Source organism: Panthera tigris, chromosome A1 (genome assembly GCF_018350195.1).
Source record: "Panthera tigris isolate Pti1 chromosome A1, P.tigris_Pti1_mat1.1, whole genome shotgun sequence".
NCBI lineage: Eukaryota > Metazoa > Chordata > Mammalia > Carnivora > Felidae > Panthera > Panthera tigris.
This window is the reverse complement of record NC_056660.1, coordinates 163,398,101-163,420,589: the sequence shown is the minus strand read 5'-3', so window position 1 is coordinate 163,420,589 and position 22,489 is coordinate 163,398,101. Positions and strand designations below refer to the sequence as shown.

Here is a 22,489-nt window from a genome sequence, read left to right as displayed (position 1 = left end):
CCAGGGAAGAATTACTAAAAATCCAGTATGATCAGGGGCCTTGAGAAAGTTGAATAAATAAATAAAACCAAGCTGTTTATATGTGGGTAAAGAAATCCTTGGCACAGAGATAGTATTTAAAGCCACAAGAATGAAAACAACAATGAGAAATTGCACTCCAAATTTTAAAGGCCGGAAGAAGAGACTAAGAAGGTTATCTCTAGTGATGTAGGAAACCAGGATAAAGGGGCATCCTAGAAATCAGTTACAGTATTTTAGGAGTGAGGAAGTGTTTAACTGTGTAAAATGATACTGAGAGGCTGAGTAAGACAAGGTGATAATTGACCATCCCATTTAGCCACATAAAAGATGTGGTTTTATGTACTCAGATGTACTTTATGAGAGTGGTTTCAAGGTCATCATCGTGGGCCAAAAAGTATACAGTATGTATACAACAGCCTTTTCTTGTAGTTTTACGCAAAAGAATCAATAAATGGAGAGAAGGGAATTTGGGGGTTTCATTATTATTGTTATTTTTTTAAAGATAGGAGAAAGCTCATATGTTTATTCATTGGAATACTCTGGTAAAAAGCAAGAAATGATAAGGAAAAGATTTGTTAGAACAACACCCTTGACTAGGCCAGAGAGGATAGGGTCTTATGAATAAGTTGTAGGGGTGGCAGGGAGATAGAGGGGGCTGCCACAACTAGATACATTTCATCCATAGTGCAAGATGAAAGGTGGAGTTTCTGTGTACACATGTAGGGTGTTGAATGATGTGATGATAGGACAATAAAGAATTTCTCTCCTGATTACTTCTGTGAAATGAGAAATAAAGTTATAGTTTAATAAAATGAGAAGGAAAGAAGTGTTGACGGTTGAGGAGAAAAAAAAGATTCTCTCTCCCCTCTATTAAACAACCTGAACCAATCATCCTCTTGCCCACATTAACAGAAAAGCATAGAGAACTGTCTATTCTTTGCTAATTATCCACTCCACTGCTCTCTCACATAATCAAGAGTTGACTATAAGTTCCAGAAAGACTGACATAGGGTTGGCTTATTACTTTCACCTTGAAGGTGGTTTCAAAAATCACTCAGCTCACAAACATATTATATACTCTCTATCCCTCCCCAACCCCAACCACTTCCTAATTATAACCACATCATTTTAGCACTTTCTCTGACTTTACTCAGGACATACACAACCTTCTAAAACAGAGTTCCTCACACATGCATCTGCTTGGGAATCAAGAGGAGAGGAAACCTATTCACTGTCCTTTAGCCCTTCCAACTCATTTTCATTAAACTTCATCTTTATCTCTTTAGTCCCTTAATCCCTACGTATTTTAAGTTGTGGTCTGAGAACTATGCCCTAGAACTTCAAAGACTGGAAATCTACTAGAAAATGTAAGTAATATTGTAACATAAAACCTAGAGTAATAAAATGAGTAACTGGCATGTCCATGGTATCTTACTGAGACACAAACGCAAAGTGCTTCACATCCATGACTGTTCCCAACACGTAAGCGAAGCATGTTTCTGTTTATCTGGGGGAGCGGACTCAAAGCAAAAGGACTGAGGGAGCCGTCCTGGGATGTCTCTGGAACCTCTAAATTTTTTTTAATGTTTATTTACTTTTGAGGGAGAAAGAGGCAGAGTGCAAGGGGAGGGGAAGAAAGAGAGGGAGTCACAAAATCTGAAGCAGGCTCCAGGCTCTGAGCTGTAAGCACAGAGCCCGATGTGGGTCTCGAACCCAGAAACTGTGAGATCATGACCTGAGCCCAAGTCAGACGCTTAACGGAATGAGCCACCCAGGCGCCCCTGTTTCTGGAACCTCTAAACTCATCTTCTCCAACAGATAAAATATTTGACCTAGATGTTAGGGGAAGCCTTTTTGGACCAGTGCATTCCAAGAGTAGAAATCTATTGGAGTAGAAAGTCACATTGCTTAAGGTAAGATAGTCACCTCCCAGAGAAGAATAAGAAAAAATAATTCTGCTGACTTCGACTGCAGACTGAAAGCTAGGACTGGAAGATCTTAGAGACTCAGAGGGTTCTCTTTCCCTAACCTCTCCTAGGAAGAGCCTTACATATCTGTGATTTATTTGGCATTCATTACTGTGAATAACTCAGCCTGATTGCCTAAAACCTAGTTGACAATTATTCAAGGTGTAAGAGAGAGTATTCAGAGGATGGCAGAGGGGAGAGCAAAGGGCATTCTAGGCCAGAGTTGGCAGGGGTTGTGATCTCTGGTGGCAGGATTTGAGGGACTATAGAAAGAGATGCAAAGAGGAAAAGGAAATACAAGTAAAAGGAAACAGAAATGGGATAAGAGGAGCCACAAGTAAACAAAAGGAATGTGATATTGCAATAACATGGAAAAAATTAGCTTAGATCTGCCCCTTTTAGACATTAAATGACAAAATCAATGTCCAATTAATTCCATAACTAAAAGGAAAACAATATTTTTTTCAGTATCTCTGTAGGCATCATATTTGAACCTTAAAATAATACGTTAAATCATCCAAAAAAGATTAACCAAGTAAACTTAAAGGAAATGTAAAATTTCTAACATCAGAAAACAGCATACAATAAAAATGCAAATAACTTTCTTTCATATCCTTCTCTCCTTCCTTTCTTTTCCTGCAAAATTCAGTCCAAAAATAACTGACGGGGCCCATCAATGTAGGTGCAGATGGTCCGCTGAACCAGTGAGAAGCTGCAGCATTCAGCTTCCTCTAGGAAGCAGGAAGAGAGCGAGAACAGATGAACAGCCTAGCATAGTTGTCTGAGCTCAAGCAGGAGAAGGTCATGTCCATGTGAGGGAGAAGTCTGGCACATGATGTTAAAGGCCGAATAAAGCTAGGAAGACATCCAGAGGGATGGAAGAGGAAAGTGGTAAGCTAGGAGATTGGTTGCAGACAGATTGATGAAATAAGCAAATAAGTAGAGGATAAAGGGAGTGAGTCAGGTTACTCAGGGTGGAAAAGGGCTGACAAATAGAGGGGAAAAAAAGATACAGCTGGAATGATGTGGGGTTGGAATTAAATATATCAATGTGAGCTCACTTATTTCATAATAAACATGCAGACATAAATACAGATGGAATGTGTGTGTGTATTACCTACCTCTGTCCACTGAGACCGCCTGTGAGCAGTGACACCCCAATGAGCACACTGAGACCCCAGTCTTGTTTTCTGAAGTGACTAGGAAATGAAAGCTGAGATGTCTATAGTGATTGTTTAGGATGTTAAATATTTCTCAAGTATTCTTTAATAAGCCTCCAATACTCTTATAACAATAACCAATAGTTAAAAGAAGATAAGAAAGAAGGGAGGTGAAGGTTCTCTGACCTGTTCTTGGGACTATATCCCTTTCACAGTCCTCTGTCCTCGCTCTCCTTGCTGAGCTACAAAGCAAAAATACCCCACTTTTTAGCTTGCTCTGGAGCCAGGTGCAGCCATATGTCAGAGTTCAGGCCATAAGAAATGGACAGAAGTCCCCAGAATTTTCCAATATGAACATAAAGCCTACTAGGAACTAGCCTACTAGTTCTTTTGCTCTCTGCCTTCTTCCTGCCTGAATAACATATTCCCTCCCTGTAGGTTCAGCAGCCATCCTGTGACCCTGAGTCAGAAAGCATAAGGACAAAGACCTACATGCTAAAAGAGAGGAAAGTGCAAAAATGGAAAGCAACCAGGTCCCTTGTAACCATCCTGAACTGCTACTCCAGCTCTGGACTTTCACCCCTGAATTTGTTTCATGAAACCAATAAACCATCATGGGTTTAAATTGTTATTCACAGCAGAATGCATTCCTAACTGATGCGTATATTTAAATAAAGAGTGAGGAGGAGTGACAGAAAGAAAAAGGTACTTACACTGTGTACAAACAAAAGATATGGGCCAAGGTATCAATGACCTTTATGACTGGGCTTCAATAGAACAATAGTGATGGTCATTCTAGGATTTAAAACATACCACATGTCTACTAACAAAAAATGCACCATTTTCTAAAAACTATATATATATATATATATATATATATATATACACATATATATATATATATACACACACACATATATATACATAATACATGTGTATATATATACATAATAAATGTATATGTATATATATACATAATATATATATATATATATATTCTACATTCTAACTCTATAGATTCCAAAATCTAATATAACTCTATATTCCTGAGACTGTGAAGTATACTAGCAAGCATTATTAATCTAGCCTTGTCCATTGCTTCCCAAATCTTTCTGGATTGAAAGGAAGCCAGGACAGGCTGGAATATATGGTACTTGAACCCAGAAGTGGTAATGGAGCAAATACATGAGAAAAGTTTCATCCTTTGATTGGGGCATAACCCAAAATGACTTCTTGTGAGCAGTATTTTATTGAAGTCTTATGTATTAGCTAAACATATATATATATATATATATATATATATATATATATATATATATATATATATGTCAACACATAGTCTGAGAGAAGATACTATTAATTTAGATATTTGGCAAAGGGCTAATATCAGCATATATAATGAACCTCTAAGAATCACTGAGAAAAAAAAATAAAAACAGAAAAGATCCAACTAAAAAGTGGACAAGAATGAACACTTAACCAAAGAGAATATCTAAATGACAAAAAATATGAAAATTTGCATTAGGGAAATGCAAATTAAAAATCACAATCAAGTATTACTGCATACCTATTAGAATGACTAAAATTAAAATGATGGAAAATTTTATCAAGGAATTTAGAACAACCAGAACTCTAAATCCTGCTAGTGTGAGTATAAATTGCACAACCACTTTGGAAAACTATCTTTTAAAGCCAAACATGTACAAATGTATCACCTGGCAACTTGGCTCTTTGCAATGCACACACATGTCCCTGAAAAGACAGAATTGTATGTCATATCACATCTATCTGTATTAATCAAAAACTGTAAACTACTCAAATGCCCATCAAGAGCAGATTGTATAAACAAAATGTGGTATATTCACACAGTGACTACTATACAGCCAAGAGAATGAATAGTCTCCAACTATACAGAAAATGTTGATGACTCTCCCATAACGATGAGTGAAAGAAGCCAGACACACACAAAAGAACACACACACTGTATGGTTCCATGACTCTAACATTCAAAACAGGTAAAACAAGTTTGTGTTTTTAGAAGTCAGGAGAGCATGCTTACTCTTGGTCAAAGGAGGTAGACACCAAGAAAGTACACACAGGGGTTCAGGGTGCTTGTAATGTTCTGATTCTTGATGGGATATTGGCTGTTATCAGTGAAAATTTACCATCTCTACACATATATGTTCACTTTTCTCTATGTGTAGCATACTTCAAAAATAGATATAAAAGTTAAAATGCATATAGACTTTGCATGTGTCTTTCTAATGTATCCATGTTTAATATTTTTAATTTTTTTTCCTTGGGGTAATCAAGAAAAAAATTGGTATTACAGAAAGAACAGTTTTATATATCAGCCTCTGTACCACTTAGCATCAACAATATATTCCCGGTGATGTCTGTTTCCCAGTATGAGAAGCATGAATGATCATATTCCCTGCCATAAGATCAAACACCATTTAGTACAGCACACACTCTATTCTCTTCAGCCTTATTTTTGGTTACACTTCCAGTCAATATTATATCCATGTCAAAATACTTGATAATTGCCATATATGCTCCATTCTGTCATTTCCCCAAATCTTTGCTTATCTCCACTATCTGGAACCTAAAACAGAAGGATTACTCAATAACAATATTTATTAAAATAATAAATAAGAACTTGGTGTTCAAGTTGATTATCAGCATTGACAACTACTCTATATAATAATCCCTCACTTGTCACAGATGTTCTTGGGGGCCACTCCCTATGGGGATCTGGCACACCAAAAACTCTAGACATTTTTCTGCAACAATCAGAAAGTATGAACCATGCCTTACTGCATCATGCTTTCACATGTCAGTAGTTAGTGTCACACTTTGATAAACTAAGACAGATGTAGCTTAGTAGACTGCTTCCCAGCCATCACCCATACATTCTATATCCTCCCTCAAACTTTTACACCCCACACAGACACACCAAATGTATTTGTTTTATGTTAAAAAAAAAAGTGACTCAGTGGATATAAAGGCAGAATAGCTTACTGGTAAAGTATGCACTTTGGGGTCAGACAGCTCTGAGATCACACACTGGTTCTGCCTTTCTACCCCCAGAACAAATTCTTTGAATTTGGGAATTTTTTTCTTTTGCTCACACTGCTATATTGCCAGCACCTAGACCAGGTCTTGGCACATGATTGGCACTTAGTGATCATTTGCTGAGTGAATATATCAGTTTGGCAGCATCAAACATTAACAGTCACACCTCTCTTCCATACATAAAAACACTTGACGTCCACAGACCAGTGATGCTAAAGTTGCTATGCAATTTAGACCCCCTTATAAAGAAAGAACATGTGGGAAAATATATAGCCCTGTGTCACCAACAAAATTGAATGCAAATGGTAGTCACAAATTTCTATACACTGTAAAATATCCAAATTAAAAAAGGAAGAACTATGCAATAAATTATGCAATCTGGTTTTCAGAATAACCTTGCCAAATTTGCTAAAACTAAAACAACAAGGGTTATATTTTTCTTCACCAAAAACCTTCTCACTTGGAGAGAATAATGAACAAATTGAAATTAATTAAAGTATTTATCTAGTCATGGACATGCAGAGAGATGACAAGACTGTTGGGCTTGGAGTCAGATGGACCTAAATTTTAATCCAGCTCTGGCACTTATTAGTTGTATGAATGACCTTGGAAAAGTTTTACCTGCAAAAAAAAGAAAATTATATATCCCATGTGGTTTTTACAAGGAATAAAAAAGATAATGCGTTAAACTTTTAGTACACAAGCTAGCACAGACCAAGTTCTTAACAAATGTTAGATCTTGCTATTTGAGTGTCTTGTAAATATTATGTTGGAGTTTTCACTTATTTCAATTTTTTAAAATATTTTTAGAGAAAATTCAGCAGCATCCACACTTGTGAGAGTTTCTGAATCTGTTGATATGAAAAAAAAATCAAAAGCTTATTTCACTCATGGGGTCAAACTTGCATATGAGATCATCATCCAATCTTTATCTATTATGTTGAGTAAAATTATTTTCCCAAAGTGATCCACCTTTAATCCAGTCATAAAGAGCTAGCTGTTCCCAATTTTAATTGACAAATCTAATTACTGTGATGAGTTTATTTATAGTCACTATTCAATATCTATTGATAGTTTCTTGACCTTGAAGAATATCATCCAATTAACATGGCAATATGTGTTAATGGGTTTTTTAAATTACTTCACACTGGATAAAAGGTAAAAAGAAAAAGGAAAATTCATTTTCAGAAAGGAATCACAATTTATGAAAATGTGACATATATATATATATATATGTATATATATATATATATATATATCACAGAATATGCAACACTAAGGGTTTCCATTGCATGCATTTGATATTATAGTAGGGGAGAAGTGACTTTATTGATTGGTGGTGCATGGGCATTCTTTCAGGGACTCAGTCCTTAAATTCAGGCAACAAAATGTCTACTCAGCTCCCAGGAGAGAGTTTGGGGTTTGTTTTGTTCTATTTAGAATTTGTTAAATGTTACTTCATTCCTTCAGAATATAAAGTTGGTAGGTGATTGATTAATAAAAATCACCAACAGCCTGAAATACGTGGGAGACAGGGAACCATTCTTAGAAAACTGAAGGGGAATGATCACAGTCATCCCAGTAGCTCCTGGAGAGGGAGTAGAAACCATTCAGTTGCTGCTATCTCCCCTGCCCAGTCTTTTCCCATTCTCCATATTTACTTCACACTGTGTATTGGGCACCATTTTAGTCACAGACTAGGAATCACAGATCATCAGACCTAGGAACTTTAGATATTATTCACCCAGTCCATCACTTACAGGAAAAATGCTGAGAAGGTGAGAGGTAAGATGACTTATCCTTGGTCAAGTGATTCATACTTTTGTTCCCTTCTCTATCTCCTTCTATTATTCCATAAGCCTCTCCAAAGCAGGGACCTCGTATTAGGGCGTGACATGTACTGAAGCATGTACCTCCCATATTCATATGTTGAAGTCCTAACCTTAGGATGTGACTGCATATGGCGATAGAGACTGTAAGAGGGAATTAAGGTTAAATGAGGTTATAATGTTGGGGCTCTAATCCAATATGACTGGTATGCTTATCAACAAAGGAAGAGACACCAGGGATGAATGTCCACAGAGGAAAGACCATGAGAGGACACAGCAAGAAGACAGCTGTCTGCAAGCCAAGGAGAAAGGCCCAAGCACAAGCCAAACCAGCCAACACTTTGATCTCCAATTTCTAACCTCCAGCATGTTGAGAAAATAAATTTCTGTTAAAACAACCTGTTTTAACACCTCTCAGACTAATAGAAGGAGTTTGTGTCCTAGCACCTGGGACAGTAACTATTAGGGCAGCACACATGTTCAAGTTACAAAGAAAGGAAGGGACAGATGAAGGAGAGAAGAAAGGAAGGGAGTCCCTTACAGATGGAAATGAGTGTCCACAGAATAAAACCTCAAAATATCTAGGCCCTTTCCACTGCAGCAAATGCTATGACACTTCCGAATTCTAAAACCTGGTTAGCACTTGCTTTTGTGTGTGCTTTGCATATACTTTTAACCTTTAACATTTATTTATTATGCATCTGCAAAACAGTAATTTTATTGTCCATGGGTCCCAAATGCACATGTTTGAAATCAGCAGTTATATCTGAAGAGAGAAAAATAGACTTACCACCTGTGAAATTCCTATTTTGCTTCAAGCAGTTTATTAAGAAAAATTTTATGTATCGAACAGAAGTAGCTCAGCCAGGCTACATCTTAAAAATTTACACAGTTACTACAAATTATTTTGCTCTGATATCTAATCTTTTAAAGATAGGGATGGACAGGAGTGAGGGAGAGATTTAAGTATTTGCTTTTTGTTTGGAAGTGATATTTTCTTTTAAGACAGAATACGTAAGGGAGGAAATTGTGCCACTAGAGTTTAAAAAATACTCATTTTCTTGGCATAAGATAATTGAAATGGATGACTGCATTGAGAACTACCTCTAGTACAGTGAAGTGTAGCAAACTGATGCTCAGTGAGCCTCACTGTGCATGAAGATGCTGCAGTCAAATGCACTCAAGGACAGCTCTGAAATTGTTCTTTATTTTATTATTCTGAAAGATGCCAGGTAATAACCTATTCAAAACGATATTTTTTAAAACTATTTTTTCCAACTGGAATACGGGTTGGAGGAGACTACACTTAGGGCTTGTAGATATAAGATGACAACAGAAGACCTTGCCAGGTAATTTGAAAAGCCAGACCTTGACTGACTGGCAATCCCATGGAAAAGGTTACCTTTTGATTCTGTCTGCAAGGCATCCAGGGTTCATCCCTTCTTCTCTATTGATTCTATGACCCTGTGGATGCCAGAAGTGCCTGCCTGAAGGAAAATAATATCTCTAATGCTATTACCTGAATGTTTTGGTACAATTATGGTCTAGCAATTAACTTACTGTGGCAGTTATATCAAGATTACGTCTTACCCTGTCACTTAAATCCACTGAATAATTCAAAGGGGTAAAGATTGTATGTGTGTGTGCACATATTGTATGTTTGGGTATTTATGTTTATATCTGAGTACGTTGTCTATCTGTCTTAGAGACAGAGGGCAGAGAAAGGGGAGACATAATATGTCCTTTCATTGAAACAATTCTCAGATTTGTTTATGCCTTCCATTCACGGCAACCTCAGAAGCCACCAAAACCATCACAGATTACTCCAGTCAAAAACCGAGTAATGATTGTTTTGCTACTGAATCTATTTTTTATACAAATTACAATTTGATTTTTACCCATTTAGCCTTCCTACCGTCCCTAACATACTTTGTTCTACCTATGACAATCCTATCCACTCTGTAAGGCCCAAGCAAATTCCTGTTTTATATTTAGTAATTTTCCTATACAAGTGAGCCTTGTGTTGTAGCCTACATAGTTTACAACCTCAAATTCACAAACCTGACCAAAAACATACATGCATGAGTAACTGTAAATGCTGGGTATCTATGCACATTTCTCATTTTTCTCGTACTTGATATAGACATCAGTACAAGATATAATTTTCCTCCTAACTCTAACACAAAAGAAACAAAAAAATATTGAAGCAGGAAGATAAATGGCTGCTGACATACATTTGTATGGGAAATAAAAGGGAGTGGTAAGGACTACAGCAAACTGAAGAGCAATGCCTCTTTTTTTTTTTAAGTTTATTTTTGAGACAGAGAGAGACAGAGAAACAGACTGTAAGCAGGGGAGAGGCAGAGAGAGAGGGAGAGAACACCAAGTTGGCTCCACAGTATCAGCACACAGCCAGCCTGACAAGGGGCGCTCAACTGACTGAGCCACCCTGGAACCCCAAGAGCAATGCCTCTTTTTTTTTTTTAATTTTTTTAAATATTTATTTTTGAGAGGTGTGTGGGCAGGGGAGGGACAGAGAGACGGGGAGACACAGAATCCAAAGCAGGCTCCAGACTCTGAGGTGTCAGCACAGAGCCGAATGTGGGGCTTGAACCCATGAACAGTAAGATCATGACCTGACCCAAAGTGGGATGCTTAACTATCTGAGCCATCCAGGCACCCCAAGGAATGTCTCTTTTAAACTGAACAGCAGCTACTCAGTTGCAGACCATGTTTCCTCTTAAGAATGTGGGTAGAGGATATCCATACTGTCTGAATTATCGGGAAAAGCCAGAATCTGAATATGTATGTAAAATCCCTTACTTTTTAAATACTGGAAATTAATTTAAAATTTTTAAAAATACACACAAACTTTTCAAAACAACATGCAGGCAAAACTGAGTGTGACCCAAACACTTAAGGAACAGGTTTAGCCCAACCCACCGTCTTGCCACCTCTGAAATATACATTCATTTAACATGTACTGCCTTATGTCACCTCATATTACTGTCTAAAACATGCATACATGCTCTCCAGCCAGACTGTCTGGGTTTGAATTATGTTCCACCATTCACTTTCTGTGTGGCCTTGGGCTACCTCTCTGTGTCTCAGTTTCTTTCTTTGTAAAATGCATATTAATAATAAGGTTGTTATGAAGATTAAAAAGAGGTCCTATTGGTATACTATTTAGAACAGTTTAAGGCACAAGGTAATTAATCACTATACAGTAGTTACTATTAAATCTTACATAGTATTATAATTTGTTATATTTCTTCCATGCCTCTTCCATGCCTCTTCCCTGACTAAACTGTAAATGCCTCCAAAGGTATGTTTATACAATGTGACACTTAACATAGTTTCTTTTTAGAAACAGATCTCAGTACTTTTTATGCCCGAAATACAGTAGAAATGTTAAAAAGATATTTAAAGAAATTGACTGAAAATCAAGGTTAAGCCACTGCCTGTCCTTGCCTTTGTTCTATATATTTAAATCTACTATAAGGCCAGCACGTTGCACCGGTCCATGTCAATTTGCTCTATGATCAGTCCTAATGAATGTTTTCCAAATCCCAGACGTGTAATTTCCTCTTTGATATATTCTATCCAGTTTGTAGTACAACAGACAGGAACTATTCATGTCCTTTTCTTTTCTCCTTTTGAAAAGACTGGGAGAGAGTTAGGGTTAGATGGAACAGTAGGGACATGTAGGGCAGCCTTGTGTGGCTGGAGCCCCTGGGTCTTTCTCACCTGCCTTTACTTAAATTGACGAAGGTTACATCACAAAAACCTGACAGGGTGCTTGTAAAAATGGAGCCATTATTATCCTCATTCTTTTCTTCCACTATAATCCTTGTTCTCTTTGAAAATAAAGAGTAGGTTCTAGAAAGGGAGTGTTACAAAATGGAACCCCATATTTCACAGCATGAAATTCTGAATTCTGAGACAGATAACACAAATAGAGTTTTACACTATAGACTAGGATAATGACTGTACCAGAGAACTTTGGGACGTAGGCTCTAAACATATAAAGTTAAAGGCATGTCTAAGCCCAATCTAAATTTCTCTCTTCCCCAAATTATATTTAAAATGCTGAACATAATCATGTGTCACTAAGCAATCAAAACCCTTTTCCTAAGTCTTAATGGGTTGAAAGTGGCAGCAGTGAAGTGGGGCTAGAGAAAGTAAACATACAAGGTAGTTTAAAATGTGCTGCTATTAATACCAAGGTTTTTCAGAGGAGATTTTTAAAGTTAAAAGAATATAGCCATGACCCCTGGGCCACCTGTTGTGTAGGGCACGCTGGTTATATGTGGGTTTACATGGAGGGGGTGGTGGTGGGAGAGAATATGGAAAGTATGGAGTTAAGACAGAGCTAGAGGTTTTGGAAGAAGCCAAACAAATCATGGAAGTTTAATGAAGAATTAAATAAATCATGTAGAGAAATCTCTTTTGAAAATTTAACTTAAGAAAGGGTTAAATTGGAAAGAAATTAACCATACCAGAATTTACAGTGCTTACTGTTTCCTTCAAATAAATATTCACTGATTGCTAACTCTGTTCCAGGCATCGGCCTGGATTTTGGAGAGAAACATGCAAGTGAGACACAGTATCCACTCTTGAGGAGCCACTGAATCTATTCCATGTATAGATGTGTGTTTGGAGTAGGCTTACCAAAAAAAAGAGAGAGAGTACATAAAGTAATAAAGAATGGTAGGAAAGGGAATGGTGGACAGAGTAGAAGGGGCTTCATGTGTGTTAAGCCTTTTTTTATTATTTTTATTTTTATTTTTAATTTTTTTATTAATGTTTATTTATTTTTGAGAGAGACAGACAGACAGACAGACAGACAGAATGCGAGTGGGTTAGAGGCAGAGAGAGAGGGAGACACAGAATCCAAAGCAGGCTCCAGGCTCTCAGCTATCAGCACAGAGCCCGAGGCAGGGCTTAAACTCACAAGCTATGAGATCATGACCTGAGCCGAAGTCGGACACTCAACGGACTGAGCCACCCAGGTGCCTCTGTTTGTTTTTTTTTTTTAAGTTTATTTATTTATTTTGTGGGAGAGAGAGAGCGCGCACAAGGGAGGGGCAGAGAGAGAGGGAGAGAAAGAGAATTCCAAGCAGGCTCCACACTGTCAGCACAGAGCCCAACGTGGGGCTCCAACTCAGGAATCATGAGATCACGACCTGAGCCAAAATCAAGAGTCGATGCTTAACTGACTTAAACACCAGGTGCTCCATGTGCATTAACTCTTGAACTGAGTGGATGCGGCTAGGCAGATGGCAACTGAAGGGCTTCACTTCATAAAATTAATCACTTGAAATGCTTATTTTGCTCCCCTTTCACAAATTCCAAAGCCCATGCCTGTTAAGTTATGGGGAAAATCATTTATGCTCTTGCATTTTGCCTAGTATGTTGTGGCAATTATACACTTTATATCCTAATAATCACCCTTAGTTTTAAGGAAACCATGGATAGTACTTCGCAAAACGTGTCCAATAGTAATACTATCTAGCTCTCTAATAAACTCCATAGACCTCAAACCCAGAAAAAAAAAAATAAATCAAACACAGAAGAATTGGGCTAAAAAGGATTCAGAAGACTATAGATTGGAACCTGAAAATAAATAAATAAATAAATAAATAAATAAGACCAATCCTGGCTCATTTAAATAGGAAGACATTTATGAAAAGAATATTAGATAGGTCTCAGATCCATTGGAAAAGTGGGGGAAACAGATGCATAGATAGACAGCCAAGAATATGCCCAGATGAGGCCACTGACCTGGTCAGAACCCCACGATTACCATCTCAAAATCCTGCACTTTGCAGCTTGCACTGTCATCATTGTGAGCCCTCAACAGCATACACAGACACTGGCAGTCATGCCCTGGTACCATTAAGATTCAACCAAGCAAGGTCACTGCTACTGCTGACCAGACAGAACTCCTCAAAGTGCCCCCTATTCTAGGAGGATCACATCTGACTTGGAAGTGCCTAGGTCACATGTCCTTGTCCTAGCTGCAAGGGAGGCGAAGAGAGCATCCAATATTTTCACTTTCTATAATGGGAAGCAGGTATGCCCCTTCCAAGACTCATAAAGAAAAGACCATTCTCACACTTAGGAATAGGGTTCAAATGCTGGCCTACCAAGTGGAATCGCTGAAAGGTTGTTTCCTCTAGCAGAAAGAATACAGAATTTGAAGTTTGCCAAATCTCAACTTGAATATATCCTCTGCCTTTTATTAGATATGTAGACAACTCTGAGACTCATTTTCCACATCAGTAAAACTGGGAAAACAATGTATGCATTTCTGATTTATGGGGAGAAAAACACACACACATATACATAATTTGGAACTCATTAGCCTAGATTTTTATCTCTTGGCATCTTTTATAATAGGAGAGAGATTTCATTTACCATGAAAAATTTATGTCTTGTTTTGCCTAATTAAAGAGAATGAATAAAAACAACTTTTAAAACTAATTTATAAAGATTCAGATCCACTCAAGAATCATGTAGGGATGTGAAATGGAATGGTTTTTATGCCAATTACCTGGCATTAGGAGTTTCCAAAGAAACCAAAATTCTGTCAACAAAAAATAAATAAATAAAAATTTTTAAAAGCCTAGTAGTAGGAAAGAAGGGGTATCCATGGAGAGATGATAGGAGAGAATTTGTAGAGCACTTGTACTCCTCCTTTCTCTTCTCTCCTTTGTGGGAGTACATAGATATCTCATAGGCAGCTGATTTTACAGCTAGCTGTTTGCTAAGCACCAGGACCTGCAAACAGTTGGGAATAGGGCAAAGATTACTCTCTTGAATTTCTCCCTAAGCTGAAGCTCCATGGTGGGGGCTCTGAGGCTTTCTGAGGGCTCAGAGCAGGCTGTAAAAATAATGTCAGGCAAGGATAGGTGGTCACCTGAGGAACTCAAAGACCATCTGTTTAGGAGTTTTGAGGAAAAAGAGGTGGCAGCATCCCCATAAGATTCTTCAAGTTAGGGGGCTGCAGAGAGAATGCCCCCTAGTCACCAATGCCTAGTTCAAGTGTCATACCAAGGAACCAGAACTTAGGGACCAACTGCATCAAATCCTATCAAGCAGCCAGTGTTAGAGGGAGAAGAGGCAATGCCCAATCAGAGAGGTGACCCAAAGTCCTCACAAAGATCATTCATGTCCCTCACATGTCGGTCAGTCCTTACCTAGACCCTAAGCATTAGCAAATACAGGTGAAATGGAATGCAGGGCCCTACCCCTCCACTGAAAGTAGACATTGACCACAATGAGTAGTGAATGTGACCTGAAGAAAATTATCTGAATGTACTGAGATACTTCTACTGTAAATATCAAGGTTCTCTACTCCCCAGTCTTATCAGTGGGTAGTGGAACAGAAAATTAATGCTGACAAAACATAGAAAAAAAATGAGTAATATATACCTGTATGTTGCTGAGTTGAGGCTGTTGAATGCACTGCTTTTATAATTATTTCATAGTTGTGTGTGAAGGAGGCTAGGAGGAAAGAAGATGTATGGAGGGAACAGAAAACAAAACTGAAGCCAGTCAGCCATCCCTGAAATGAGTAAATCTCATCTAACAGAATAGATTTTACCTGGTACCTGAGCACCTTCCAATTCCAATTTTAAAAAATCTAAGAAAATGTTTTTGTGGGTCCTAAATAAACCTACCGTTCAATGCTTTTCCTAGAAAAAAAAATGTCTTTTACCTAAACCTTTATCTACTTCAGCAGAACCCTCATAACATTTAAGCTTAACTCTTGTTGATTTTTTAGCTAAGAGCTACTCAAATCTTGACTGGCAGTGTTGTTTATCCCAATGAACTTCTAATAATAATCATTAACTTCAATAAACTTTAATAATAGCAATAACTTCCAGTATTAAATGTGACTTTCCTCCGAGAAATTCAAAACAACTTCACATTCACTATGTTATTTGTTCACAGGCGTTCCTGTGAGGAATGAAAAAGAATGGGAAGTACATTGATTGAGCTATAGAAAAAGATCCAGTGAGGTTAAGTATTAGACCAAGGTCATAGAGCTAGTCTGCAGCAGACCAATGATAGATATCGCTAAAGGTAACTATATAAACTAGAGGTGAGCTAAACCCAGATATAACAGATTTGATTACGGCCTACATCTCTGAAGCAGAGACTCGACGTCCTCACCAGAGTCATGAAGTCTTTGCCCTGGGTAGACCTCAATCTCTCTTTCTAAAGGAGCCTTAAATCAGCCCCTCAGCCCCTGAGTCATTTTACTTTCTTCCAGTTGTTTGGGTTGTAGTATTTTCCTGGTCTGCATCAAACTAGATGTTTTGGCCAGTAAAATGGACAATTTTGCTACCCAGCCTCTGACTATAAGTACTTGTCTAACAATGAAGTATTTCTTCGATCAGAGGAAATTATTTTTTATCACATTTGAAGATCACCAAGTTCCCAGAACATGTGATCATTGTAAAATTACTGCTAATACTGTTTTAACAGGGAGGGGACAAAGCATAAGAGACTCATAAATATGGAGAACAAACAGAGGGTTACTGGAGGGGGTGGGGGAGGGGGGATGGGCTAAATGGGTAAGGGGCATTAAGGAATCTACTCCTGAAATCATTGTTGCACTATATGCTAACTAATTTGGATGTAAATTTAAAAAAAAATTAAATTAAAAACAAAGTATGTCTAACAACAACAAAAAAAGGTATTATCCAATTAGCTGACGTACACTGATTTTTGCCTTTTCTATTTGCCACAATCTCTAGGCACACTGGTCACTTCAGATACTTGCTTCAGGCTATCATTGTTGTTTCTTGGGACTGCTACCAAGGTCTCCTTCAACATGTCTTCGTGTCCAGTTCTTGCCTGTTTTTTATCAAAATCTACACTCTCAACTCAATTATTGTGCCACGTGCCTCATTTTTATCTCTGTAATTCAATATGGAAAATTTTGGCCAAGACCAACATTTTCTAAAAAACATACATTACTCGAATACAAATTTTAGCAACAATTTGAGTATGTTGGCAAATCATTGGAATGGAGTTTTCTCCCTACAATGGGCTCTAAAACAGAAAATATACCTTAGCTCTATCTACTAAAATAACAAAATCTTTTTAAATCCTTACCACATAGTCCATGAGTTTCTTCCATAAAAAGTGAAGGAGCTCCCGAGATTTCCTAAGGTTTATAAAGCCCCTCTCTACAAACATCTGTCTTCCCTCCCTGGTGGCATCAGGGTTGGGGAAAGAGGGAGAACTGAAGTCCATGAAGACCCCGCTTTCTTCTAATGACATAAAAGTAGGTGCCAGCAAAGAAGCTATATGCCACATTTATGTGTTGTGGTAATTGGGAATTTCATTGTCTGCAGTGAGGTTATTAACCAAGTTATTTTTGGCAATGGTAAGCAGCCAAGAGGCAGTCACATTCTAGCTTACCTATGGGGAGCTGACTTTATCTTCTTATATATTATTCCCTACAAAATTTCCTCTATTTTTCTTCCAAACTATATATAGGTATATAGAGGGAAAGAAGTATTTAAGGAAAAGAGTGAGTTTCATGTTCTGGTTCCGGTTTACCCTTCACTCACCAAGAATAAGTTTCCTTTTCAGCACAATGGAGGCAATAATACCCTCTCTCCCTCCCTCCCCCTCCCTCCCTCCCTCCCTCTCTCTCTCTCTCTCTCTCTCTCTCTCTCTCTCTCTCAGAGAGATATAAGAATAAAAGAAAATAATGCAAAAGTGCTTGGTAAACCATAAAGAACCACTCAAACAATTCACACATATAGCACTGATTTTTTTTTTTTCAAAGCACTCTAAGAGTACATTTACTCTCTTTTCTCAAGGAGTGAGCAGCACTTTTCAAACCCTAATAAATGTCAAGGTTATGAAGGTACAATACCATTTGTAAAGTTCAGCTTCAAGGTAAACAGGGCAGCTTATTAGCATCCACAAGAACTGCAAGTTAATTTTAACCTAATAAATATCCTGAAAATACCCATAAGAAGACAGTCCATCATGCCACGGAAACTTATCCTTTAAATTAACATCATACCCAACCAGTTTCTTGCACATGCTGTTAGTTTTCTCTTTTTGCAAACTTTTATGATGCCACTATCTTCAGCAACAGACTCTATTTGGTATACAAGTGACCTTTGAAGTCAGCCAGCCTAGTTTCAAATTCTTCCTCCCACATATTAGTTCTGTGATTTGGGGCAATGTATATAACCTCTCTATCCTTCAATTTCTTTAACTGTAAGATAAAGAAAAGGATAATGCCTTCTTCATAAGAACATTATGCAGATTAAATGAAATAATAAGCATGAAACACTTAGCTCAATATTTGATATATAGTAATATGACACAAATTTTAGCTATTAATATCATTAATAATGATGAAAATAATTGCTAATAATTACTATACATTATTAGGGCATATTTGTGAATTAGGAATCTTCACAATCACTTTAATATTGAATGACCAATATATAATCCTCAGCTGTGCCGGAAGGGAGCAAGTTATTTCAGCACAGAGAAACATACACAGGACAATTTTTCATCACCAGTTTGCTTTGGATAGGCATAAGTTGCTTACAATCCTTTTTTAATGTGTCTTTTATTCCCTTTCCATTGTCAAGTATAATTGTCCAGGGGCAGAATTCTCAGAAACTTAAAGTAGGATTCTGAGGTGTTGTATGCAAACAAGAAAGTTATAAAATAGATAAAGTATAGGAAAGCCAGGAGATGGAAACATGTTAACAGTTGTATATGACTCGTCACACAAAGTTTTTGACCACAATGCCTGCATTCTATGTTGCAAGGGACAACAGCCAGTAGGTAGACAACAGAAGGTATCCATTTGTCATGATCCACAGAGTGCAAGTTATGTAGAAGCATGGTAGCCCTTCCTCCCGGCAACACTCACACACACACACACACACACACACACACACACACACACACACATCAGGCAGAGATAATAAACAACCAGTATGTTTGGAGATTAACATTCTGCCCCTTCTTCAGAAGACAAAAGGGAGCCAAAATTGTTTCCTAAATGTCTAGGTCTAGAAAAAGTATTCATTTGCTAAATAATGTGTGCCCTTAGGGGAAAAAAATAACGTTGTATACTCACCATTGAAATAACCACAGGAAAGTTTGTAGCCGGCATACTTCAGCAAACTTCTCTCAGCTCCTGAAAAATTATTTCTTCTTTTAATTTGGAAACTTTCCACATGCTGCCCCTCTATCTATAACGCATGCCCATCCCCATCCAACTCCCATTTTCACTGGATTAACTTCTCTTCATCCTTGACTTTTCAGCTTAAATGTCACTACTACTGGCAAAACTTCTCAGACCCCCCATGTCTAGATGTAGTTCCCTTGCTAAGTACTTCACCTATGCCTTATACTTCCCCTATGATGCTCATTTTCACACTGCACCTTACTTACCTACTTACTTGTCTATATACCCCCTGTAGACAGTACGTACAATGAAGGCAGGAGCCATGTCCATAAGCAGTATGGACATTGCATCCTAAACACTTAACACAATACCTGACACTTTTTAGGTTCCTCTTTAATATTTACAAAAAAAAAAAAATTTTAATGCCCTCAAATTTCCAAACTGCAGCTAAATATAGCCATTATGTGCTTTGTCAATAATGTCACTGTTTTCTTTTTCAAACAAATATATAATAGGCCATGTCTTATAGTATGGTCTTCATTGAGGTTTTATATTTTTCAATGCCCTAAAAGTAAGTGATCAGACTTAGCTTTGTTTTTCCCTTTGCCAGGGAGGTAGACTCTAATGACTTCCAAGAGCATCTCAGACATCTTTTCCATTCTCAGATAGAAAAGGAGCCACTTACTCTGGGTTTTAATTTAAAAAAATGCATCCTATAAAAAAAGGTTGAGCGGACTGAGAGGCAGACAAAAGTCCTGGCTCTGGTCTGTCTCAGTCAAGACCTGGCTCCTGGTCTTAGCAACCAACATGAACCAAAAGCTGCTTGACTTCTCCAGTTGCCTCATATACAGAGTGATAAGATTGGGTCAGTTTCAAAGAGGGAAACATTTGAATGCCATTAAAACAGAAAGAATACTGTTCTTCATGAACAGTATCCATGGTTGTTGGGATCTATTTAAAAATATGAAAACTGGGCCACAAAAATGTACTAAAGAGGCAGGAAGTATCTGGCAGTATCTCAGGCCTAACAGGATATGAAGGAAGGTTCACTTTGGACCTCACCACAGCAATACACAGACAATACACAGACAGAGATCCCAATAATCAGCTCTGTCTACAGGGATGCTCACAGCCTTGGATGCTCATTCTTATTCCTAGCTCATCTGATGCTATCTAAACTCTCTTCCATTCACATGGGTCAAGTGTTAAGACTGTGTTTGGTCTGTCCAATTTAATCTAGGTTTAACAGATGAAAGTTTGGATTTTATAAACCCCACTGGTTAATTTTAGCTAGCTCTATTATTCCTGAATGGGATGCAATAGCTGCTTCTGGTCTCTCAAGTTCTCTTGCACCAATTACTTCTTTCACAGCAAAAAGCTAAATCCTGCATGAAACTAGTAGATGTCAGCCCATAATGTTATTATGCCAAGATTATTTCCTCACTTCTGTGAGTTATCATAAACCAAAGCAAAAAAGATAATAAAAAGCAGATCTTTCTTGATGAGTGCTTCGGACTGGCTTTTCTAGCTACCATCACCACTGATCTTTTCCTGCTCAGTGATATTCCATGATTTGAGTGATAAATGTGAGGATTCTCATGTGAAGATGGGAGCAGTGAAGTGAGTGACGAGTCAAAAATGGAGCATCTGGCCTTCTCCTCAGAGAGCCATCAGCTCTTAGATCCCAGAGCAATTTACTTATTTGCAGGCAGTTGTGCAAGGACTGACACTACAGGAAGTTAGGAGGTGTGATTTGGGAGGACACCTGGAGAATTCCTCCTTATCAAAAATCAGATCTGCGACCCTGCCACAGAGACTAAAATCCCATCATAATAGTTAAGTCGTTAAGTCTTTGAGTTAAAGAACTTTATTTCTAGAGAAATTTCACAGTTTGATAAAATTTAAATAGTAGGGGAAGGAACATATTTTAGCCACTAATATAATAACAGAGGTGAGTATATCAGACAAGATTCATTCACTTAGCAAGATTCTATTGATTAGGACGCCAAATAATTATGTTTGGAACTTCCAAACATCCAAAAGTTTCCAAATTTTCTCCATCTATTAATTCAGAACATCCAGTTCCTACCAATTCCAACACCAACACCACAACAACCAGATATTTCTGAGATCAGAGAAAGTGTCTTATAGATACCTAGGAAAAAAGGATGTTCCTAGTAGCATTTCCTTGGCATCAACAGATAAAGGGAATATCATACCACAGGGAACCACAGCTCTCTGGGGACGATCATTGGACCTTCATATAATCCACACTTTAGGGAGTTCTATGGCAAAGCATAGTAGGAATTCCACTCAAAAAGAAGATGCAAAAGCACATTTTTTATGATTTTTCTAGATCTCTCTCCTACTTAGTCTCCATAGGATTCAGACATGTGCCCAACAGGGAGCTGAACAAGTCATGGGCACCATACTAAACTTGAGGTTGGCTCTGTCCTTCTGAGGCCAAGGTTCACTTATTACAACACACCCATCCTTCTTTTTCTCTCAGGATAAGATCTTCTAAAAGTTCTGTCAATGTAGGAAAAGTGCCCACCCCACCAGTTTTCCAGACAAATTACATTATGTTGGCATCTCACATAGAATCCTTCCATACATGTAAAAACATATAGAGACATAGAATAGCATAGGCTCTATTAAGCAGTATAATTGCAAAATAAAATCATAGAGGATGAAGAGGGAGGCAATGGTAGGAGATGGAGTCATTTAACTAAAAAGGGCTTGTTCATGAACGTTAAACAATTGGAATTTGCCTTGAAGACAATGAAAAGCAATTTATATTTCTTATAAATAGACTTGGATTCAGAGGATATATTGGGATGGGGCAACATAGGAGATTCATCTAAAAGAAGAGAACCCCTGGGGCGCCTGGGTGCCTCAGTCGGTTAAGCAGCCGACTTCGGCTCAGGTCATGATCTCATGATCTGTGAGTTCGAGCCCCACGTCGGGCTCTGTGCTGACAGCTCAAAGCCTGGAGCCTGCTTCCGATTCTGTGTCTCCCTCTCTCTGACCCTCCCCCATTCATGCTCTGTCTCTGTCTCAAAAATAAATAAACGTTAAAAAAAAAAAAATTAAAAAATAAATAAATAAATAAATAAATAAATAAATAAATAAGAGAAGAGAACCCCTTTTTTTAAAGTAAGCTCTACACCTGGAATTACTATATTGTACTCCTGAAACTAATATCACACTGTATGTTAACTAACTGGAATTTAAATAAAAACGAAAAATAAT

The 22,489-nt window shown here is 37.8% G+C and overlaps 1 long non-coding RNA gene across 3 annotated transcripts in view; it reads right to left on the bottom strand.

Annotated features, from left to right (window-relative positions):
* Positions 1 to 22,489, bottom strand: part of LOC122231520 — a 112,228-nt gene that overhangs the window by 12,056 nt on the left and 77,683 nt on the right. For all 3 annotated transcript variants that reach the window (XR_006208756.1, XR_006208755.1, XR_006208757.1), the window contains one exon: positions 19,187 to 19,246. This is a non-coding gene — a long non-coding RNA (uncharacterized LOC122231520). The remainder of the gene's footprint in view (positions 1 to 19,186; positions 19,247 to 22,489) is intronic.